The following is a 25,839-nucleotide window of genomic DNA, read 5'->3' on the forward strand; positions in this document are numbered from 1 at the left end:
ATAAGGGAAACAATTTCAATTAATCCTTACAATATTTTGTTAATGGTTTCCACACATCCTAAAATTTCTTAAAATATCCCCGTTGTATTGCAATAAATCTTTCCATTTTATAGATATGGCATAAAGAGTTCCACCAAAAGTTATAATTTAATCTCCTCCAATCCTTCCAATTATATGTAATTTGCTGAATGGCAACACCAGTCATTATAAGTAATAATTTATTGTTGTTCCGCCCCTTTTTATTTACCTGATTTTAGATATTTTTTCAGTTGACAAGGGTTTTTTTAAAATCTGTTTAATGCATATTATAAAGTGCACTGACTAACATAATGAATGTTAACTTATAGGCCAGTGTGTGTTAAATTAATTTACACTAATGATGCACATCCTTACTTATCGCTTTGTCTCTACTCACCAAGCTATATCTTGTACATACTCATATGCATTTTTATGCTTTTTCCTTCTTAGCACCCTAAAATGGAATAAACTTCCCAAGATGTCGAGACCATGCAGCTACCCATAAAACCAGATTTCAAAATTCACTTTTAAAATCTCATGCACATTTTTCTTCATTATTCTCCTCCTCATTTGGAAAATTGTTTGAGATGCATGGTATTAAGCTGCAAGGTAAATCTTGAATTAAAAAAAAGTATTAATGTACATAGTTTATACAGTGAAAATGCAATTAAAGGAAAGTCAATATGGACTATAAATACTACCATTAATCAGATACAAGTTTACACAATCCAGTTTATACCCACCTTTCTAAATGATCTGATAAAGGTGAGGAATATGATCAGTCAATACAATAACTACAAGCAAACATATGCTAATATAAAATATGCTAACATCAAATATGATTTTAAAAAGAACCTACTAAATCCATTTGTAAACTTACATAGTAACATAGTAAAGGCAGCAGATAGAGACATGAATGGTCCATCTAGTCTGTCCAACATTCACACTTCTTATACATTCATGTTTAGATTGTCTTTTCTTTAATATTTCTGGGCAACAGACCATAGAAGTCTGCCTGGTATTGTCATTAGGTTTTCACTACCAGAGTTGCTATTGATGTTCACTCCAGACTATGCTAACCATCCTGTCACTGGAGCTTCCATCAAAGCCCTCCCCAGTCTATTGTAAACCAAATCACAATAGACTCAGACCATGCATGACTAGCCAGTACTCACCTTAGTTAGTTTTATACTATTCATTTTCTAATTAGAGACACTCTGTGTTCATCCCATGCTTTTTTGAATTCCGTCACTGTTTTAATCTTCAATGCAAAGAAGTGCAGAGTGATGCATTGGGGGGGGGGGGGCTATGTGCTGGGAGGTGAGAGGCTGATAAGCACTGATGGAGAGAGGGACCTTGGGGTCATTGTGTCTGAGGATCTAAAGGCATCTAAACACTGTGTTAAGGCGGTGGCTGTAGCCAGAAGGATACTAGGCTGTAAAGAAAGAGGAATAACCAGTAGAAGAAAGGAGGTGTTGATGCCCCTGTATAGGTCGTTGGTAAAGCCGCACTTGGAGTATTATGTTCAGTTTTGGAGGCCATATCTGGTGAAGGAAAAGACTTAAAGTGGTCCAGAGGAAGGTAACAAAAATGGTAAGGGGTTTGAACCAAAAGAAGTATGAAAAGGACTGGAAGACCTAAATATGTATACTCTGGAGGAGACGAGAAACAGGGGAGATATGATACAGATGTTTAAATACTTGAAAGGCATTAATATAGAACCAAATCTTTTCCAGAGAAAAGAAAATGGTAAAACTAGAGGGCATAATTTGAGGAAGACTCAGAAGCAATGTTAGAAAATTCTTTGTCATAGAGAGGGTGGTAGATGCTTGGAATGCCCTCCCGAGGGAAGTGGTGGAGAGGAAAATGGTGATGGAATTCAAAAAATGCATGGGATAAACATAAAAGATCTCTAATTAGAAAATGAAGGATGTAAATTAAAGCAGGATGTAAATTAAATAACTCAGGCTGCTACTGGACAGACTTGCATAGTCTGTATCCCATATGTGATGATTTGGTGTAGAATGGGCTGGGGAGAGCATCAATGGGAACTCCACTAACTTGGAACATGAGGATGTTACTCGCCAGACTTATGGTAGATATCCTGCAAACAGGATAGTTGGATAGGCTGGTGAGAGCTTGGATGGCAACTTCAGCATTTGGAACGTAGAACAATACCAGGTGGACTATACAGTCTATTTTCCAGAAATATCAAAGAAGAGACAAGTTAATTTAATCATTAATTTTGAATAGGTATAACTAATAGGTAGACTCAATGGACCATTCAGGTCTTTATCTGCTGTCATTTACAATGTTACTACCTTCCTTGGGAGGGCATTCCAGGCATCCACCACCTTCTCCATCGGAGATGTTACTGCGGCTGCCAGCGCTAAAAACACTAGCATGGCTTTGTAAAGGAGGGGGGGGTTAAGCACTAGCCGGCCAAGTTTAGTGGCCAAACTGGGCCATGCAAAAAGCAGGTCTATGTGGCTAAGTTTGAGCTGGTCCAAAATAAACTAGTGCAAACCATAGAGGTAAATTGGCTTGCCTCCTGTAGTTTGATCACCATCTCCTATCTATATATCTTAGCCCAGGGGTGGGCAACCTCCATTCTCAAGGGCCAGAACCTAATAGGGTTTTCAGGATTTCCCCAATGATTATGCCTGAGATCTATTTGCATTTACTACTTGCATTGTATGAAAATATCTCTCATACATATGCAATTGTGGAAATCCTTGACATTGGACTAAGACATGGCCCTCATGGACTATGGCTGCCTGTGCTGGCTATCCAGTGGATTCTACACAGATAAATTCATTGAACTAGCAGCTTAATAATTTCACCACTAGATTCTGCAGTTCCTTAAACAAGCTTGCATTTACTTAAAACTAAGCAAATGAATTTATAGTTCTGTAGATCTAAAGATTTCTTTTCTCTTTGAATCCACACTTCTACCAGGGCTGGGGAATGGGGAGAGTATCTTCACTACTCTCTATGAAGATGGTGATACTTTACATCCTGGAAGCCTAGACTAGATATAGTCCATGTATTGAAAAAGGAGGAAGGAAGACCAAACAGTAGCCAGCGTGGTTAACGAGTGAGATGAAGGAAGCTATTAGAGCTAAAAGAGAATCCTTCAGAAAGTGGAAGAAGGATCTAACTGAAAATAATTGTAAACAACACAAGAAATGTCTAGTCAAATGCAAGGCATTAATAAGGAAGGTGAAGAGAGATCTTGAAAAGAAGATTGTGCTAGAAGCAAAAACAGACAGTAAAAACTTTTTTAGGTATATTAAAAGTAAGATGCTGGAAGAGAATCAGTTGGACAGCTAGATGACTGAGGGATAAAAGGGACTCTCAGGGAAGACAAGCCCATAGCAAAGAGAGAGATATAGTTAATTCTTTGCCTTGGTCTTCACTGAGGAAGATGTCTCAATTCAATTCTGATGAATCAGAGAAACTCAAAACAAATCTTTGTACAATGGATGATGTAATGGGTCAATTTGACAAATTGACCAGTAGCAAATTGCCTGGACCGGATAGTATACATCCCAGAGTGCTGATAGAATTGAGAAATGAACTTGCAGAGCTATTGTAATTTGTAAATTTTCTTTAAAATCCAGCATAATACCCGAAGACTGGAGGGTGGCCAAAGTGATGCCTATTTTTTAAAAGGGTTCCAGAGATAATCTGGAAAATTATAGACCAGTGAGTCTGATGTCGGTACTGGGCAAAATGGTAGATATTATTATAAAGAACAAAATGACATAACATATACACATAAGCATTGATTAATGAGAGAAAGCAAACATGGATTTAGTCAAGGGAAATCTTACCTCACCAATCTACTGCATTTCTTTGAAGGGGCGAATGAACCTGTGGATAAAGGTAAGTTGGTTGATATTGTGTATCTGGATTTTCAAAAGGCATTTGACAAAGTACCTCGTGAAAGACTTCTGAAGAAATTAGAAAGTCATGGGATGGGAGGTAATGTCCTATTATGGAATAAGAACTGGTTGAAAGACAGAAAACAGAGTAGGCTTAAATGGTCAATAATCTCAATGAAGAATGGTAAATAGTGGAGTTCCCAAGGGTTCAGTACTATAATCACTGCTTTTTAATGTATTTATCAATGATCTAGAGATGGGAATAACTAGTGAGATAATTAAATTTGCTGATGATACAAAGTTGTTAAATCGTACAAAGACTGTGAAAAATTTCTAGAGGACCTTGTGAGCTTGGAAAACTGGGCATCAAAATGGCAGATGACGTTCAATGTGAGCAAGTGCAAAGTGATGCACGTGGGAAAGAAGACCTGAATTATAGCTACGTGATGCTGGGTTGTATATTAGGATTTACTGCTCAAGAAAAGGATCTAGGCGTCACTGTTGAGGATATGTTGAAACCCTCAGCACAATGTGTGGCGGAGGCTAAGAAAGCTAATAGAATGTTAGGAATTATCAGGAAAGGAATGGAAAACAAAGATGAAAATGTTATAATGCCCTTCAATCGCTCTATGGTATGGTCGCAACTTGAATACTGTGTGCAGTTCTGGTCACCATATCTCAAAAAAGATATAGCAGAATTATAAAAGGTACAGAGAAGGGTTACAAAAATGATAAAAAGGAATGGGACGACTTTCCTATGAAGAAAGGCTAAAGCAGCTAGGATTTTTCCACTTGGAGAAGAGATGGCTCAGGGGTGATATGATAGATATCTATAAAATACTGAGTGGAGCAGAAAGGGTAGATGTGAATCTCTTGTTCACTCCTTCTAAAAATACTAGCTGCCTCTTTTACAAAGCTGTGCTAGCGGCTGCCACGTGGCAACAGCTTTGAAGCCCTTTAAATCTCTATGGGCTTCGGGGCCATTAGCACAGGGCAGCCACTAGCGCGGCTTTGTAAAAGAGGCCCTAGGACTAGGGGTAATGTGATGAAGCTACTAAGTAGTAGATTTAAAACAAACTGGAGAAAATATTTCTTTACACAACGTGTAATTGAACTTTGGAATTCATTGCTGGAGAATGTGGTGAATTCAGTTAGCTTAGCGGGGTTTAAAAAAAGTTTGGATAATTTCCTCAAAGAGAAGTCCATAGGCAATTATTGAGATGGCTTGAGGAAATCCACTGCTTATTTCCTAGGATAAGCAGCATAAAAATCTGTTTTACTTGGGATCTAGCTAGATAGTTGGGACCTGGGTTGGCCATTATTGGAAATAGGATACTAGGCTTGATGGACCTTCGGTCTGTCACAGTATGTTCTTACTTTAAACTTACCACCATCAGATTAATTAGAAGCTGACAAATTCAATGTGCAAAATCAGAAGGCGGCACCATCCTGCTCTAAACAATGCGCTCTCTGACAAAATGGATTCTCATCTCACACAGAGGCAGAGAGAATGGTGGGCTATAGTCAAAGGCTGCAGCAAAGCCCTCTAGGAGCTTGAGTCCATTACACACACTGTTTACATGGCTAAGATAAGCCCTCTGCATTGCAGCTTTGCACACTGAGAGCCAGGGGTTCCATTCATTAAGCCCAGAACAGAATACATTATCTATATCTTAACAGTACTCTGTTCACATGAATATAGGAACATAACACTGCCCACCCATGTCTTAGCCTCTTATTTCACTTGGGCCATTTAAATTATGAACACTGGGTTAGGAGTCAATAAATGAAAGAAATAGCAATCATCAGTTTGCAGGCAAAATCAATGTAATACACATTGACCTAACATACATTATTAAAAATAACCTGTAAATTAAGCACTATGAGCCAGATGTCTGTAAAGAAAAAAGATAAAGTTCCCCATAAGTAAGCAGCTTTATAAGAAAATGACTTTTCTAAGAAACACTTGAAATGAATGCCTGTGAAGGTGCCAAAATGCTGAGAGCTAAGTGTGAATTTTATGATGGGTTCTGGGTATCCAGATTCCATTATAGAATACTAGCATAAGTCAGCAATTATGCACCAACATTTAGGCATGCCCACTTATACTATTCTATGGAAGGCATAAAGATGTGTTGCATTAATCTAAAAGCTGCACTTTGGCTCATAAATTATACTATTCCTGAATATGTGTGCACATGTCCCACCCATGTAAACCCAACTCTGAGCTATTTAAGTTGCATACCATGATTATAGAACATGATTATGATTTAGTGCCCTACTAGCACTTACATGCAATCTATAACATTTGTGTGCATAAGTGTTAGGATTTTATCATCTGAGCGCTCAAATTGACGCTTAACTTTAGGTGACCTGATATAGAATGAAGGGAAAAAACCTGCAAAGGCATCTACAACCTAATTTAAATGTTACTCTGAATCCCAGCACAGCTCAAAACCTATCAACCTATGGCTTAAAATACATATAATTAAGTTGGAGAAACCTGGTGAAATTGTAATCTTTAAAGCATACCTAAATCCAGAAATGTTCAGCTAGGGGAGGGAGAGAGTGTGGCACAGTGGTTAAAGCTACTGCCTCAGCACCCTGAGGTTGTAGGTTCACACCCACACTGCTCCATGTGACCCTGGGCAAGTCACTTAATCCCCCATTGCCCCAGATACATTAGACAGATTGTGAGCCTGCCATGGACAGACAAGGAAAAATGCTTAAGTATCTGAATAAATTCATGTAAACCATTCCGAGCTCCCCTGGGAGAACAGTATAGAAAATTGAATAAATAAATAAATGTTCAGATATAAAAATACCACTTTTAGAATTGTATGACAGACTTATGACTGCTGAAAACGGATGTAAATCCTAGCATCCAAGCTGGGCTCCGAAATTCAATACACTGCACTTTACCTTTTGGAATGCCCATGACCTACCCATGGCTGCACCCCGTTTTGATTTAGGAACCCAATGTTAATAGATTAGCATGTAGCCAGATGCATGTGACAATCCTAATTGGTGCTAGTTAACATCAACAGTTAGTTGTTAGTATCCATTCATTGATGGTTACCAGCTCATTAGCCAATTAGGTTATGCAAGCCATCTCAGAAGCACACCCAAATTTAGCCACCATAAGCATATATGAATAGCCTTACTGGGCCAGACCAATAGTCCATCAAGCCTAGTAGCACATTCTTACGGTGGCCAATCCAGGTCCCAAGTACCTGGCCAAAATCCAAGGAGTAGCAACATTCCATGGTACTGATCCAGGGCAAGCAGTGGCTTCCCCCATGACTGTCTCAATAATAGACTATGGACTTTGCCTCCAGGAAATTGTCCAAACCTTTCTTAAAACCAGCTGTGCTATCAACTCTTACCACAACCTCTGGCAATGAGCTTAACTATTCTCTGAGTGAAAAAATATTTCCTCCTTTTGGTTTTAAAAGTATTTCCCTGCAACTTCATCGAGTGTCCCCCCTAGACTTTGTAATTTTTGATGGAGTGCAAAATCGATCCACTTGTATCCGTTCTACTCCACTCAGTATTTTGTAGACTTCTATCATATCTCCCCTCAGCCATCTCTTTTCCAAGCTGAAGAACCCTAACCTTTCCTCATAGATAGAATCAGAGGGATTTTGTTTGGCACCAACAATCATTTTGGAATGCTTGGACCTATGAGTCTTTGTAATGTGTTTAAAGTCTGTAACAACATTCTAGATTATGCACAAACACTAAACAGAAACTAATATAGGCTTTTTGAAGTACAGTAGCTATAACTGAACTGTCAAGTTAACCAAGGAGGAGATTTTAGGCTATTTCTGATGTACTAGTGGGCTCGCTGCATTGATTTTGATGGCAAGACCAAGAATTAAAAATACCAGACTGCTTCTGGGATGTCAGTTCAAACCGGGACTGACCAAAGAAAAGGCTCCCACTTGGAAATCAATAACCTTGCATCTCTAGTGAAATGATGTCCTTTAATTCTTGCTATTTCAGCCTCCCTATTTTCTTCTTGTGATCCTCTCAAAGCTAAATTCTAGCACCTATACTCCAATATCTTTATTACCCTATTGTCAAGTTTAGTACAGACCTTAGGACCCTTCCATTCGTTGATGTGGATGATATTCAGATAGTGGTCATGCTAGATAAAAATGGCTCAATGGGCAATCCTTAAAGGAAAACCTCTCGACCATCACTGATTGGCTGCATATAGAAACATAGAAATAGACGGCAGATAAGGGCCACGGCCCATCTAGTCTGTCCACCCCAATGGCCCTCCCCTACCTTTCTCTGTGAATAGATCTCACATGTCTATCCCATTTGGCCTTAAAATCAGGCATGCTGCTGGCCTCAATAACCTGAAGTGGAAGACTATTCCAGCGATCAACCACCCTTTCAGTGAAAAAGAATTTCCTGGTGTCCCCGTGCAGTTTCCCGCCCCTGATTTTCCACAGATGCCCCCTTGTTGCCGCGGGACCCTTGAAAAAGAAGATATCTTCTTCCATCTCGATGCGGCCCGTGAGATACTTGAATGTCTCAATCATGTCACCCCTCCTCTGCGTTCCTCGAGTGAGTACAGTTGCAACTTATCCAGCCGTTCCTTGTACGGGAGATCCTTGAGTCCCGAGACCATCCGGGTGGCCATTCTCTGGACCGACTCCAGTCTCAGCACATCCTTACGGTAATGTGGCCCCCAGAATTGCACACAGTATTCCAGGTGGGGCCTCACCATGGATCTATACAATGGCATAATGACTTCAGGCTTACGGCAGACGAAACTCCTGCGTATGCAACCTATGATTTGCCTTGCCTTGGATGAAGCTTGCTCCACTTGATTGGCAGTCTTCATGTTCTCACTGACAATCACCCCTAAGTCTCGTTCTGCTTCAGTTCTTGTTAGGATCTCGCCATTAAGGGTGTAAGTCTTGCATGGATTTTGGCTGCCCAGGTGCATGACTTTGCATTTTTTGGCATTGAAGCTGAGTTGCCAGGACCTAGACCAGTGCTCCAGTAGGAGTAGGTCGTGCATCATGTTGTCGGACATTGAATTTATGTCTGTTGTGCTTTTTCCCACTACATTGCTTAGTTTGGCGTCATCGGCAAATAATGTTATTTTGCCTCGCAGCCCTTCTGCCAAGTCTCTTATAAAGATGTTGAATACGATCGGGCTCAGGACCGAGCCCTGCGGCACTCCACTGATTACCTCCATCATTTCGGAGGGAGTGCCGTTCACCACTACCCTCTGAAGCCTACCTCCAAGCCAGTTCCCAACCCATTTTGTCAATGTGTCACCCAATCCTATAGAACTTATCTTGCTCAGCAACCTGCGGTGTGGTACGCTATCGAATGCTTTACTGAAGTCCAGGTATACGATGTCCAGGGACTCCCCAACATCCAGCTTCCTCGTCACCCAGTCAAAGAAGCTGATCAGGTTGGATTGGCAGGATCTCCCCTTAGTAAATCCATGTAGGCGGGGATCCCGTAGATTCTCTTCGTTCAGGATCGTATCCAATTGGAGTTTGATTAGAGTTTCCATTAGTTTGCACACTATTGATGTGAGACTCACCGGTCTGTAGTTTGCTGTCTCCATCTTGGAGCCTTTCTTGTGGAGTGGAATGACGTTAGCCATCTTCCAGTCCAACGGGACGTTACCCGTATTAAGGGAGAGATTGAAGAGCGCGGATAGCGGTTCCGCCAAGACATCACACAACTCCCTGAGCACCCTGGGGTGTAGGTTGTCAGGCCCCATTGCCTTGTTAACCTTAAGCTTTGACAGCTCGCAGTAGACACCGCTGGGTGTAAACTCGAAATTACTAAACGGGTCATCTGCATCAACCCTTGTCTGTAGCTGAGGGCTGAGTCCTGGCGCCTCGCGGGTGAAGACTGAGCAGAAGTATTCATTTAACAGTTGGGCTTTTTCCGAGTCCGCTTCTACATAGTCTCCGTCTGGTTTCCTAAGACGTACAATCCCGCCTGAGTTCTTATTTCTGTCACCTGAAGAAGGATTTATCTCCTTTCTGGATGTTCATCGCTAGAGACTCCTCCATGTGGAATTTGGCCTCCCTAACTGCTGTTTTGACGGCTTTTGACTTGGCCAGATAGACTTCCCTAGAGTCCTGTTTCCCTGATTGTTTGTAAGAGATGAATGCTTTTTTCTTCTCCTTGATGAGGTCCGTAATCTCCGCAGAGAACCACTGTGGCTTATTGTTCCTTCGCCGTTTACTTACTGATTTAACATAACGGTTTGTTGCTTCTTGTATGGTGGCTTTCAAAGTCGACCACATTTCTTCCACGTTATCGGTTTCTGCTTGGCTTTGTAGCGCCTGGTGAACGAAGTCTCCCATTTCTTTGAAGTTTGTGTCCTTGAATTTGAGGACCTTGGTGGTAGATTTAGTGAAACCTTTCCTGAGATTGAACCATACCATGTTGTGGTCACTGGAGGCCAATGTGTCACCCACTGAGACCTCTGTGGCACTTTCTCCATTGGTAAGTATCAGGTCCAGTATTGCCTGATACCTCATCAGGATTTGGGGGGTGATCTTAGACAATAAATTTAATTGCCAATTATGTCTTTCTAATATGGTCAAGAAATACTTCTACAACTGAAAATCATTTGTTCAGTCCACAGCATATTCACTACAAGAGCACTATGCCATAATCCCATAAATGGCACCTAAAATATAGGTGCTAAGGAACGTGGTGCATAGCACATGTCCGTCTTAAGTTAGGCACCATTTATAGAATCGTGCCTAGCAGTGCTTAAGAGGACTTAGTTGCTGGTAGGTATCCAAACCTTAGGTGCACCCTATTTATGACAGGGATTTCTTGGCCTAAATACCAGTGCCTATGTCCAAAATAGGCATCTCACAATCTAGGTGCCTACCATTCAATTAATCTTCAGTCAATGATGAGGAACTAATTGCTTGTTACTGGGCACTGATTAAGCCTTTTAAATAATTATGTTAGACACCTGGATTGGCTAGGTATGCAGATCAAGGCGCCTAACTTGAGGCATCTTTATTGAATCTGGGCCTTTGGATATTAATCTGTGTACTTGTAATAAATAATTTAGATTAATGCAACACATTACTTAAAGGAATAAGAGCAGCAGATCAGAAGGTTATAAATGATTCATGATATAACGGTCAAACTAATTACTAGGGTTAAAAGATATGAGCCATGTAACCCTACTTTTGAAAGCAAAGCACTGGGTACTAATCTCCTTGACAATTCCTTTAAGATCTTGACACCAATTATATATGATTTATTATACTGGCTTACTCTCATTCCTATTGCATGCTATGATCTTTCTCACCTCTGTGAGATTCTTAAGGTCCTCTCTAAAGAACTTACTTTTAGTGCCTTTATTTAGAGACATTAGATTTGACTTCATATGAAAATCAGTCTTTAGTGTCACGGCTTCCATTCTGTGGAATAATTTACCACTAGGTCTGAGAGTTGAAATGTCCTTTATGAAATGTAAAAGCAAACAAGACATTTCTTTACATGGTTTTAACTTCTAATCCTTTTGTAAACTGTCTCACAATAAGTGTGATAAAATGTCCAAACAAATTAACATTAAATATATAACTTAATGATCAATGGTACAAATGAAATGCTTTTATCCCCCCTTCCCCCCCTTCCTATCATATAATCAATACCTTATACAATATGTAACAATAAAATTACCCCCTCCCCCCTCACTATTGAACTTGTAAATTTAAGGGGAAAAAAATGTCATCTAATCAGTACAATATTTTGTTAATGGCTCCCACACATCTTGAAATTTCCTAAAACATCCCCGCTGTATTGCAATAAATCGTTCCATTTTATAAATATGACATAAGGAGTTCCACCAGAAATTATAATTTAATCTACTCCAATTTTTCCAATTATACGTAATTTGTTGAATGGCAACCCCAGTCATTATAAGTAATAATTTGTTATTATTTGTAGAAAACTGACTTTTTGCTCTCAATTCCATACCAAACAACACAGTATCATATGATAATGCCACTGGGTTATCTAATAAACAATTAATTTGGTCCCAAATTGATTTCCAAAAATTCATAATAAATGGACAATAGAATAATAAATGATCTAAAGTCCCTGCTTCGAGATGACAGTGCCAACATCTATTAGACTTAGAGCTGTCCAATTTTTGTAACCGAACAGGGGTCCATAATGCTCTTTGTAACAGAAAAAACCATTGGATTAGATTTGATGAATGACAAATGACCAAACACGCCCTTAAAATTTCATGAGACAGATGGATGATGATATCACCAAAGAGATGGGACTAGAGGTTGGCCGAAACTGAAACTGCCACCAAAACTGTCCAACGACTTTTGGCCAAAACCGAAACTGTAGCTGCGCTTGTTGCCTGGTTTCAGCCAGAACCAAAACCAAAAACTATAGTTTGATTGTGTGAATGTGAACCAATAAGGTCCACTGGGGATCATCATAGCTTGCAATTGGCATCGCTCTGCTAAACCCACAGGAGATTATTTCCAGGAACTGTAAGCACAGGCTGACAACTGGGAGATCCATTTTAACAAATACTTCTCAATAATTCTGGCACGTTTAGGTTCCCAATTCAATACAGATGTACTCAACAGAACCTGGAAATTCTTTAGAATCACACAAGTAGCATTCAGGTAAGAATATGTATAATAATTTAAATAGTGAAACACCATATCTTACCTCCAAGCAAAATTGCACATATGAATTTCAGCTAATGAAAACTGAAACTAAAAGCTGCAGTGCTTTTAAAACGGCTGACTATATGGGTTCACGGAAGTTTCGCCCCCCACATTTCGCCCCCAGCAATTCGCCCCTCACATTTCGCCCCCGCACATTTCGCCCCCCGGATGTTTCGCCCCCACACATTTCGCCCCCACACATTTCGCCCCCCGGATGTTTCGCCCCCACACATTTCGCCCCCACATTTCGCCCCCCCACATTTCGCCCACACATTTCGCCCCCACACATTTCGCCCCCGTCTCGGAGCGCAAATCCTTACCTCGGAGCGCAAATCAGTCCAGCTACTGTTGTGAGCGCGAGAGAAGCCAAGGGGGATCGAGGCTTCTGGAGAGATGCAATCAACTGCAGCATTAGACAGCTGTATTAGAGAAGGGTGGGATGTGTGTGCTGAACACGGCTACTTTCCCCTCCCCCCATACACGCCAGTGATTATCCAAGCAGGAGCACCTGGCCAAAGCGAGACAGCGTCCCGCGAGAGCTGTGCGCGAGCGAAGCCTAGGGGGGGTAGGTCAGTCCAGCTACTGTTGTGAGCGCGAGAGAAGCCAAGGGGGGGTAGGGAGTCGAAGTCTGGGGATGAAGGGGGATCGCGCACTTGGGCCAGAGCGAGACAGCGGAAAGGGAACATGAGCTGTGCGCGAGCGAAGCCAAGGGGGGGTAGGGAGTCGAAGCTACAACAGTAGCTGGACTGACCTACCCCCCCTTGGCTTCGCCCCGATCCCCCTTCATCCCTTTCCGCTGTCTCGCTCTGGCCTTGGGCCCGATCCCCCTTCATCCCCAGGCTTTGACTCCCTACCCCCCCTTGGCTTCGCTCGCGCACAGCTCATGTTCCCTTTCGGCCCAAGCCCCGATCCCCCTTCATCCCCAGGCTTCGACTCCCTACCCCCCCTTGGCTTCGCTCGCGCACAGCTCATGTTCCCTTTCGGCCCAAGCCCCGATCCCCCTTCATCCCTTTCCGCTGTCTCGCTCTGGCCTTGGGCCCGATCCCCCTTCATCCCCAGGCTTCGCCTCCCTACCCCCCCTTGGCTTCGCTCGCGCACAGCTCATGTTCCCTTTCGGCCCAAGCCCCGCTCCCCCTTCATCCCTTTCCGCTGTCTCGCTCTGGCCTTGGGCCCGATCCCCCTTCATCCCCAGGCTTCGACTCCCTACCCCCCCTTGGCTTCGCTCGCGCACAGCTCATGTTCCCTTTCGGCCCAAGCCCCGATCCCCCTTCATCCCCAGGCTTCGACTCCCTACCCCCCCTTGGCTTCGCTCGCGCACAGCTCATGTTCCCTTTCGGCCCAAGCCCCGATCCCCCTTCATCCCCAGGCTTCGACTCCCTACCTCCCCTTGGCTTCGCTCGCGCACAGCTCATGTTCCCTTTCGGCCCAAGCCCCGATCCCCCTTCATCCCTTTCCGCTGTCTCGCTCTGGCCTTCGACTCCCTCCCCCCCTTGGCTTCGCTCGCGCACAGCTCTCGCGGGACGCTGTCTCGCTTTGGCCAAGCCTCGATCCCCCTTGGCTTCTCTCGCGCTCACAACAGTAGCTGGACTGATTTGCGCTCCGAGGTAAGGATTTGCGCTCCGAGACGGGGGCGAAATGTGTGGGGGCGAAATGTGGGGGCGAAATGTGTGGGGGCGAAATGTGTGGGGGCGAAACATCCGGGGGGCGAAATGTGTGGGGGCGAAATGTGTGGGGGCGAAATGTGTCTGGGGGCGAAATGTGGGGGGCGAAATGTGAGGGGCGAATTGCTGGGGGCGAAATGTGGGGGGCGAACCTTCCGGATCCCTGGAAAATGTCCATGAATTAGGTTAAAAAGAAAAAATTGCTATTGGTGACCAATTTTTTTTTTTTATTTGAAGCTTTTATTAACAAGGGAGTTGGATTTGCACTCATAAAGTTATCCCACCAGAAAGTTATACCTGTAATACCTAGACATTTGCTCCATTAAGCAAAAATAATAGCAAATTTTAAGAAAAACGGAGCTTTGTAATCAGTGGCTTTGAGCAACCCCAGGATAGGCTTTAAAAATTGTCTTAGTTATTTTCTGTTAAAGCACAATAGAAATCATGGGAAAAATTTCAATTTGCACAGTTTTCCAACTTTAGGTTTTCCTTGACAACCCTACTGTACCATACTGAAATTTGCAAGCCTTTTTGATATGAACACTTAAAGAAGTACAGCACATTGCAAATAAACATTTGCAGTGCAATGCCGACCGTGAAGTTTTACTTCCATAATGAATACATCAAGTAATTGGAGGCAGCATATGACAGGATGCCAGTGCTTTTTAATGATAATTCTAGCTATAAATGGCATAGTCACCAAATAACACAGAAGGCTGGTGCAAGTGGCATAAGATATTGAAAACTTTGGATACAAAGGGTCACTGAATCAGGATGCACAAAATGTTTAGAACACCTGGCCCATTGATTGTGCTTTTCTGAAGTACACCACCACCATTATTTTGTTAAGTACTAGAAACCATACAGTAGTTTGTTTTTCCACAGTTGTGGTTCATTTTATTGGCAGTGCTATCCCCACAAAAATAAAAGAATAAAGTAAGTTACCATAAATTGTTTGTTTGGAATGACCTAGACTAGCTTAACTTCCATAACATCAGCATTCGCATTCCCGTCACCTGCAACTGGAATCTAATCATCATCAATCAATAATCACACAACTCAGTTTTATTGGAATAAATATTTGCCCGCAGCTTTATTATCTATCTGAATATTATCTTCACTTACAATACAATCTGTGTCCAAAAACCAACAAACCCCTAATGCCGATTTCACACACCCCCAGGGAGCTATTCGGTGTCGAAACTAGCTCCCGTTAAGTCTTTAAATTTATAACATTCCCCCAAAACATGGCCCATGGTGACGCAAGGCCATGCTTCCCCTCCCCTCCCCCCAAACATGACCCACGGTGATGCAAGGCCATGCTTCCCCTCCCCCCAAACATGACCCATGGTGACGCAAGGCTTTGCTTTCCCTCGTAGCGGTATCGCATACGAGTGTAACATTTATTTATTTATTAACTGCTCATTTCCCAGATTCAACTGGGCCAAGTCCCATTTTCCGCCCCACCCAAAGCTGCGACCACCTCCCCCCATCCCCATAAGCTCCATCAAACCCACCCAAGTTGACATATAACCTGTACACCCCCCACCCCACCCCACAATGCTGACACAAAACATAACACCAGCCCATATAAGAGGGAGGAAGAGATAATCTTTTCCTGAAGAGACTACTCTACTGTTCCCCTTTCCTCACAGAATTCACTCCAGCCTGTCACAACATCCAACCAATCACGTGACTGCTCCATCCCATCATCTTAGAAACCTCCCTAATCATTTTTCTTTCTTACAAGCTCTGTCTATTAACCCTTTCTTACCTCCTCTTATAAACTTGTCAATCCTAGGATAGTAGACATGGGGGGTGGGTCAGTAGAGTGGGCAGACCTGATGGGCTATGACCCTTATCTGCCGTCATCTTCTATGTTTCTATGTTTCTAATCCTTATTCTACAGACCCTTGACAACACCTCATATATTCCCTTCACCCTCTGCCCCCCCCCCCATTTTACCCAATTCATCATTCAATAAATATCACCAGCAGGTGACATCAGCTCAGCTAATGTTATATCACACCAGATGAATCTGGTGTTCTTCTTAATGCTTCTTGGGAGCTTGTGAAATGGTAGAGAACATTTGTTACAACATCACATCATTTGCATCTTGAGTCCTATTTATACCTTGTAGTGGAAGAAATGGTATTAAACTAAAATGTTGCCAAATTATGCTGAAATTTACATTTGGTCTTTTAAAAAGAAAAGTTTAAAATATGTTCTATTTGGTCAAAGTCACAGAAAAGTTTTACAAATGGCTTGAAATTATTTGGGCTAAATTTAATAAAATGCAGTGCTGTGTTAATGCACATTGGGGTCCTTTTACTATGCTGTTAGCATGTCCTTTCACAGATCTTTCCTGTACAATAAGGACATTTTTACCACAGCTATAAAATGGCCAATTTTCTATTTAAAAAAATAATAGCCATGTGGTAATGTTGCCAAAAGTAAGCCAAAAGAATTTGTAAAAATTACTGTGGGATTGCTTTTTGTAGGTGGTAAGGGCTCACATGGTATTCCTGCACCACCCAGTAAGCCTGTGCTAATGTAGATACCCTAACTGTTTAGTGCAGGAACACCTATTTTCTACCCTCTCAAAAATATTTTTTTAGCACACAGTTAGGGAAAGGGAATGGAGACTTGTATACTGCCTTTTTGTGGCTTTGGCATTCAAAGCGGTGGGCAATGGAGGATTAAATGACTTGCCCAGGGTCACAAGGAGCAACGCCAGGATTTGATCTCACAACCTCTGAGCTACCCGTTTCCCTGGTTATATAAAGGTAGGATACTTCTAATATTACAAAACTGCCACTACATGCATTTCTTTATATAGGGGATTGTGTGGCACAGTGGTTTATATAGGGGAGTGTGTGGCACAGCCTCTTTTTCTCCCTTTCTCCCCCCCCCCCCCCCTTGGACCTACAGCCTTAGCACCCTGATGTTGTAGGTTCAAACCCACGCTGCTCCTTGTGACCCTGGGCAAGTCACTTAATCCCCCCATTGCCCCAGGTATATTAGTTAGACTGTGAGCCTACCAGGACAGACAGGGAAAAATACTTGAGTACCTGAATACATTCATGTAAACCGTTCTGAGCTCCCCTGGAAGAACGGTATAGGAAATTGAATAAATAAATATATAAGAATCCTTAGAAGTGGCTACTACTGAGCTACTTTGAACTTCAGCAGTAAACAGCACCTAGCAGCACCTCATCATCGGTTCATATAACAATTTGACAATTCTCACATATCTTTTTCTGAAAAAAATAAAAATAAATAAATTACTATAGTGCAAGAATATTTTTAGTGGAAAACGTTCAATATCAACTTCAATAGATCCAGTTCAAAAATGAAAAACAAAAAATCTATCTGAGATGAGATTGTGCAGGAGAAGTCTGTGTGTTTTGTGTGGAGAAGTCATTTAAAATTGTTTTATACATATATGGTAGTAATGGTGGGTATGGAAATTGGGAGAGGGGCCCCCTCCTTAATTTCTACCCTGGGCCCCAGCATGTCTAAAACCGGCCCTGGGTCTGTCTAACCCAGTAACCCATCCTCACAGTGGCCAATCCAGGTCACTAGTACCTGGTAAAAACCTAAATAGTAGCAACATTCCTTCTCTCTCCATCACAGTATCCAATATTTCTCCCTCCCTCCCTCATCTTCAAAACCATGTCCAACAATTTTCTTTCTTTCTTTCCCCATGTGCACCATTTCTTTCTCCTTCCTCCTCCATGCTATGTCCAAACATTCTCCCTTTCTCTTTTCCTCCCTTCCCCCCCCCCAACCTGTGCAGCATCTCTTTCCCTCCCTTCTCATCCCCCCTCCCAGCTCGTGCAGCATCTTTCTGGACCTTACAGGCCTTTCTCTTCAGGCCACTGGCAGCATTTCTTCCTACACATTGCCGGCAGCTGACTTGGAAGTCTTTCCTCTGACGCATTGTGCATCAGAGGGAGGGCTTCCCTCTAACATGCTTTGCTTCAGAGGGAAGGCTTTCAGGTCAGCCACTGGCAGCATGTAGAAAGGAACGCTGCTGGAGGACTGAAGAGAGCAAGTATGGAGGGGATCCCCGCAGATTCCCATTGACCCTGTTTCTGTGCAGCTCTCTTGGGGGAGTCGAGAGAGCCAGCTAAACCTGGACAGATTTCCCCAATAAAAAACAAAACAAAAAAAACCCATCTGGGAACCTGGACAGTCCTCAAAAAAAATAGGACATATCCAGGTTTTCCCAGATGTATGGTAACCCTATTAATAGCTAACCTGTGGTAATTTCTGCATTGTAGACTTAAGTCGCTTCAAAATATTTTAATACACATAAGCAGGTGTTGAATTAATGCAAATTTAAAACATGTGAGCAGTGCATTTCAAGATTTCTTGGAAAGTATCCTCAGTGTTTTTAAGGCTACACTTACTAATCTGTATTAAGGTTTTGCAATTACTGCACACTAATTGCTTAAGTAATGCGTGGTGATTGCAAACTCTCTAGGTTAACTGTTTGGCAGCATTTTCATCATTTTGCTAAGCAGTTAGCACGGAGAAAAAAAATCTGCACTTTAGTGCATGGTAGATGATTGATGCAGCAGCTCTTGAGATGACATTATCTGCTACATTAATGATCTAATAATATATACCGTATTTTTCGCTCCATAAGACACACTTTTTTTCCACCCAAAAGTGGGTGGAAATGTCAGTGTGTCTTATTCAGTGAAGATACCTTTTTTTAAACACCCTCCCCAAACCCCGTCATACCTTTTTAAATGCCCATACCTGGTACAGCTCTCCCTAGCATCGGTGAGCGCCCGGCTGTCTTCCTCAGCTTCCCCCTCAGCGCCTTCCAGATCCCCCCCTTTAAAGCTAATTATGGCTGTCCAGATCCAGTGTCCCACCAGGGCCCTCGCGACGGTCGGGGGTCTTATCTCCAAGCTGCTTCCCGCACCTAGCGAGAGAGGTCGTCTGTGACCGCCGCTGAGCTAATTACAACAGCTTGCAGAGTGAACCTAGCAGGCTGCCATCTCTGAAGCACGTTCCCTCTGCCATGATCCCACCCCTTATGTCAGAGGAGGGGCAGGACCACGGCAGAGGGAATGTGCTTTGGAGCCCAGTGGCAGTCTGCTAGGTTCGCTCTGCAGGCTGCCATAATTAACTCAGCAGCAGTCACAGTGCGGAAGATGATCTCTCTCACTGGGTGCAGGAAGTAGCTTGGAGATAAGGCCCCCACCCGTCGCGAGGGCCCTGGCGGGATGCTGAATCTGGACACCGGGGGGAGGGGGAAGGGAAAGACAGAAAAGGACCTTGAGGAGGGGCAGGAAAATAGACTTGAGGACAAGGCAAATGCTGGACTAGAGGGGGTAGAGAGGGAAACACACTCAAAATGTGAACAAAAGGAAGATAGAGGGAGAAACCTGAAACAAAGGGGAGGCAGAAGATAGGGGGCAGTTGTTGGACTTGGGGGTGTATAGAGGGAAGAGAGAAAAGAGACTGCAGAGAGGTGGAAAGATTCTGGATAAGGGAGGAAGGAGAGAGAGAGAAGCAGAGGAAGACCTGGAAGAAAGGAGAACAAATGCTGGACATGGGGATGGGTTGAGGGGGGGGGGGGTTGTAAGCAGAAGATGGACAGAGAGGGAAAGAAGCCTGGACCAAAGGGGAAAGACAGGAGGCAGATGCAGGACTATGGGAGGTGCAGACAGAAGAGACAGACCCTGAGGAAGAACAGAGAGATGGAAGATTATAACAGAGAAGGGAGAGAGAGGGAAACCTGGAACAAAAGTGGTGGTAGGTACAAAGGAGAACTGACACTGGATCTGAGGAGGGTAAGCAGAGCGAAAAGAGATAGAGACATGGACCCAAAGGAGCTGGGGCTGGATTGTGAAAGAAATGTTGGATATACAGTCAGAAGGAAGTCCAACCAGAAACGAATTAAATCACCAGACAACAAAGGTAGGAAAAATTATTTTATTTTCAATTTAGTGATCAAAATGTGCCAGTTTTGAAAATTTATATCTGCTGTGTATATATGAAAAATGAAAGGAAAAATTTGCATTACAATTAGTAGGGGAGGGGGACAGGGTGCAGAGCCTGGCAAGGAGTGTGGGGTTAGGTACAGAGCCTGGCAGGGAGTGAGGGGGGATGGGTGCAGAGCCTGGTATATGTTAGTACACAATTTGGTTCAGAATGTTGTTTTTTCTTGTTTTCCTACTCTAAATCTAAGGTGTGTCTTATGGTCAGGTGCATCATATGGAGTGAAAAATGTGATATGTGCTAAAAAATATATGTGGAAATTAAGGTGTGTGCCCAATTTCTGCATGCAATTTAATTGAATAACCTGCCAATTAGCACTGATAATTGGCTGCTAATAATTATTGATGCTAGATAGCATTCATTTAAAATTTTCTTGCACATTTTTAGGCCCCATGATCCGTTTGTAAATTTTATGTGGTTCCAAAAAGCAGGCATGGTTATGGGTGGGTCATGGGTGAATCAGGGGCATTCCTGCAATTTATACATGCTTTTTATAGAACAAGGGGAGATCTGTGCCTAATTTAAGCATGAGGATTTACACTAAGATTTAGGCTCCCTTTTATCAAGCTGTGTTAGTTTTTTTTTTTTAATTGCCATCCCTTCTACCTTGCTGCACCATATGCCTGGAACAACCTGCCTGATTCAGTTCATTAGGCTCCATCTCTGACGGCATTCAAATCCAGGCTGAAAGCCCACTTTTTTTGAAGCTGTGTTTAAGTCCTAACACAACCAACTTGTAAAGCATCCATATCTGTCTGTCATTCCCTCTCTAGTCCCCTAACCTATCTGCCTCATCATTCCCCTTATACAGAGCCGTCCACAAGTTTTGCATCACCTCTGAGTAATACATTATTCCGTTTTTCTTGCTGCATCACAGAAATATTTCTGACGCCTAATGCTGCATATTATATTCTGACGTGTTCAGAATTTTATGCCCTATCACCCTGCACATTTTGAATTGATTTAGAACTTCAGATTTAAGACTTGTAATGCATAAACTGCAGAAAGTCAAAAAATGTTGATATTTCATAAATGGATTACATTAGCTATTTCAATACGTACTAAGTTTATTTGTATTTTAACTGTTACCCCCTTCAAGAGGAGGTAGCCCTGAAAAGGGCTAGTTGTTTTCTGCTATTCTAATAATGTATGGGCCAGCTTATGTTCTTGATAACAAGCTTGCAGCATTGAGGCATGGAGTGAACCAATTTTCGAAGTTCATCTGGCTGTACAACATGGTGTCAAGCATTAATCAGTGCTTCAATCAACTCAACCTTTGTTTTTTGGTGTTTTCTGAACACCTTGACAGCAAGATTATTCCCCAAATTCTCAATTGGATTAAGATCTGGTGACTGCCCATGGCCATTCCAGTTGCTGAATATGGCTCGATGTCATCCACTTTGTCACCATCTTTGCTCAATCACAGAGTGCATTGTCATCCTGGAAGTGGAAGTCACCCTGGAAGAGACTCCTTGAAGACGGAACCATTATGTTTTGCAAAGTGGAGAAATACTTGGCACCATTTATCAGTTTTTCCAATTACGAGTAATCATTTGCATGGCTATCCCAGTCATAATAAGGAAAATACGACATTTATATATATCCAATGAGGATTTAAGATGCAATATCATCCCACATATGACTACCTCATCATATGATATATAGATGATCTTTAATTTCTTATACCAATGCAGGATTCTGTTTCTTTTACAAAAGACTGTTATTTTGGTATTACAATGTTTCTCAACATTTTCAAGCTAAGTATCCCCTATGTCTAATAAGTATCAGCTGAGTACCCCCACCCTAGCTCCGCCCCAGACCCATCTAAGCTCCGCAACTGACCCCAGCCTCATAATAGTATAATTGTAATGCAATTCATTCCATCCATTTTTCATATACACTCAATATAATCTTATTAACAATACATAATGGTAACTACAAAATTAATAATAATAAATTATTAAAGTATATATGAATGTATATTTAAATTATGTATATATGAATGTATATATGAATATATATTTAAATTACTTGTTGAAGGTTTAAAAATGAATAAAGATTTAAAAAATAATAATAATAATAATAATAAATTTATTATTTTATACCGCCATTACCCAAGAGTTCTAGGTGGTTTACATCATAAGAAACTGAACAGTCAGCGAAGCATATACATATAAAAAGGTAAAAACAGAATAAAAGATTAAAAAATTACAATCTTAAAACAAGATAGTTAAGTGAAAAATTTATCAAACAAAGCAGATTTTACTATTTTACGAAAAGAGCAATAAGACATGGCTTGATGGATGCATTCACCGTGCCAACATTGTATTTTACCTGCCTGAAATGCTAAGGTCCTTTCAAAAAAGGTTTTATATCTGACTCCATTTGGTTTAGGATAAGTAAATAAGTTGGAGCCAAAATCCATGCAAGACTTACACCCTAAATGGTGAGATCCTAACAAGAACTGAAGCAGAACGTGACTTAGGGGTGATCGTCAGTGAGGACATGAAGACTGCCAATCAAGTAGAGCAAGCTTCCTCCAAAGCAAGGCAAATCATAGGTTGCATACACAGGAGTTTCATCAGCCATAAGCCTGAAGTCATTATGCCATTGTATAGATCCATGGTGAGACCACACCTGGAGTACTGTGTGCAATTCTGGAGGCTGCGTTACTGAAAGGATGTGCTGAGACTAGAGTCGGTCCAGAGAATGGCCACCCGGATGATTGCGGGTCTTAAGGATCTCCTGTACGAGGAAAGTCTAGATAAATTACAGCTCTACTCACTCGAGGAACGCAGAGAGAGGGGATACATGATCGAGACTTTCAAGTATCTCACGGGCCACATCGAGATGGAAGAAGATATCTTCCTTCTCAAGGGTCCCACGGCAACTAGGGAGTATCCGTGGAAAATCAGGGGAGGGAAACTGCACGGTGACACCAGAAAATTCTTTTTCACTGAAAGGGTGGTTGATCGCTGGAATAGTCTTCCACTTCAGGTCACTGAGGCCAGCAGCGTGCCTGATTTTAAGGCCAAATGGGATAGACACGTAGGTTCTATTCACAGAGTTAGGTAGGGGAGGGTCATTGCGGTGGGCAGACTAGATGGGCCGTGGCCCTTATCTACCGTCTATTTCTATGTTTCTATGTTACACAAAGCACATTGTATGTACTGAAAATGTTAATTATCATTTATGAGTATATTCAGGGGGGGGGGATCAAAGAGGTCAAGGCAGATAACTTTAAAATATGAAATGTTACCTCAGTAACAGCTACATAAAAATAGACAAATATAGTACAAAATATAGACAGCAAATGTAAATTCTCAAAACTGACACATTTTGATTACTAAATTAAAAATAAAATCATTTTCCCTACCTTTATTGTCTTGTGATTTTATTTTTTTAATCATTCTTTCCCAGTCTCTGGTTGCACTTTCTTCTGACTATGCTCTTAACTGCGTTTCCAGGGCCTTCATATCCATTGACTGTTTTACTCTCTTCACTTTCTGCCCTGCTTACATCTTTGCAAATAACTAATAGTACTTGTGAAAGGATAAGAGTTACTAGAGCATCACTCCTATATCCAATGAATAATATTTATCTAACCTTAATATTAATAATAAGTATATGTGTAGCCTCAATGTGATTGTTAAGCTATAGGGGCTACTGCCACTGCAAAATCCCAGCTTTAATCAATCGGAAGGCTCTATTGCAAGCCACGTCCACACCACCATAGGCGTACACATGTGTGATATAACACAAAAGTGCTTGAAGTGCTTTGTGATAAATCAATAAAATGTCTCTTTAGTGAATCTAATCCAAAGTTAATAAATTATTAAATGTCCACCTAACATTCATATTAAATAGTACTTAGCTTAACAATGGCGTTCAAATTAGTCCAAAGTTCATTCTGTCAATATGTCAAATCCTTAACTTTTCTTTTTCAATAGAACAATCCTCACTAGTGAAGTAACACAGGCTCAACTAAGCCTAGTTTCGGGTGAATCCCTTCTTCAGAAGCCTTCCATTTTTCACCATCCAGCCAAGAGCTTGGAAATTCAAAGCGTGTCTGCTTACATCTTTAAGATCAATTTGCCACCTAAGCTGAGAAATTTCAACACACAGGTTCCTCAGAATGCCACACTGGATGTTCGTGTGGTAGCCGTCCTCATAGGAACATTTAAGTGTGTGAATTTTTTGTTATTTTATAACGTTTCATAAAGTGCAAGTGCTTCAATAAATAGTTATCATTTTTGTTATATTTTTAAATCGTTATCATTTTTTGTTATATTTTTAGAGAATTACTGCAAAAGCAAATACTTAGCTTTATAAAAACTGGGTCTGCCTCAATCCCCACCAAAGGCAGACCCAGTTTTTATAAAGCTAAGTTTTTGCTTTTGCATTAATTCTCTAAAAATATAACAAAAAATGATAACGATTTAAAAATATAACAAAAATGATAACTATTTATTGAAGCACTTGTACTTTATGAAACGTTATAAAATAGCAAAAAATTCACACACTTAAATGTTCCTATGAGGATGGCTACCACACGAACATCCAGTGTGGCATTCTGAGGAACCTGTGTGTTGAAATTTCTCAGCGTATGTGGCAAATTGATCTTTAGCATTGTTACTTTGGTGCACACTTAGATTTTGCTTACATCTTTGGCATTAACTTTTAACATTCAACTTTTTTTTTCCATTTTTTCTGCTTTCTTCTCAAAATCTACTTTTCCATATCTTCCCTTCCTATCTCTCTCCTTTCCCTCCTCTACTCACAGTGGCATCTCTCTCTCCTTCCTTCCCCTCCTCACAGTGGTTCAACATCTCTCTCCTTCTTTTCCCCCTTTCCCACAGTCTGGCATCTCTCTCCTCTCCACAGTTTGATGTATCTGTCTTCCTGCAGTCTGGCATCTCTCTCCTCTCCGACATCACTTACTTGCTCTGGAAGAAGTGATGTCGGAGGGGGATGGACCGGCAGAAGCAGTCATCGCGGGACTTTCCTGTAATAGATTCAGCCGCGTTGCTGTTGCTGCGGGGGGCCCATTGCCATTGCTGCGGGGGGTGGGGGGGCTGTTGCTGTTGCTGCGGTGGGACCCATTGCCATTACTGTGGGGGAGGGGCATTGCCATGGAGGAGTAATCCGTTGCGGGCAGAGCCGACAGCTGCAATGTTTGGAGGGGGAGGGAGAAAGGGGCATGGAAGGGTGGTGGAGGGAGAGAAAGGGGCAGGGTGGTATGGAAGGGTTGTGAGAAGGATGGTAGGGAAGGGTAGTGGAGGAAGAGAAAGGGGACAGGGACTGCAGAATCAGGTATTACATTGATTTGTCCCCCATATCAATTTCCAGCTGAGTATTTTTTTTTTAATTTCTGGTAATCTTAGTTCCCGTTTTCCTGATTGGCATTGTGGGAACCAGTTCAGGGCAGGCTTGGCTATTTCATTCTCAACTCAGTGTTCCCTCCTGGTTCATTTTTCTTGTCTTGCTTCAGTTTTGTTCTCTTTGCCAGCCCTTCCTTTTTATCCTATTATTTTTTGCTTT

General features: G+C 42.0%; 1 protein-coding gene across 2 annotated transcripts in view; it reads left to right on the forward strand.

The window, feature by feature from the left end:
* The window catches only part of LOC117354000 (cAMP-specific 3',5'-cyclic phosphodiesterase 4D-like), a 661,316-nt gene that overhangs the window by 579,914 nt on the left and 55,563 nt on the right, over positions 1-25,839 (forward strand). The window contains exon 5 of one of the 2 annotated variants that reach the window (XM_033930694.1): positions 469-584. The exons of the other annotated variant lie outside the window; for it this stretch is intronic. The gene's annotated coding sequence lies outside the window, so the exon portion shown is untranslated. Of the gene's footprint in view, positions 1-468; positions 585-25,839 lie in introns of those variants that run through there. 2 annotated transcript variants of the gene reach the window in all.

This window comes from Geotrypetes seraphini, chromosome 1 (genome assembly GCF_902459505.1).
Source record: "Geotrypetes seraphini chromosome 1, aGeoSer1.1, whole genome shotgun sequence".
Classification (NCBI taxonomy): domain Eukaryota; kingdom Metazoa; phylum Chordata; class Amphibia; order Gymnophiona; family Dermophiidae; genus Geotrypetes; species Geotrypetes seraphini.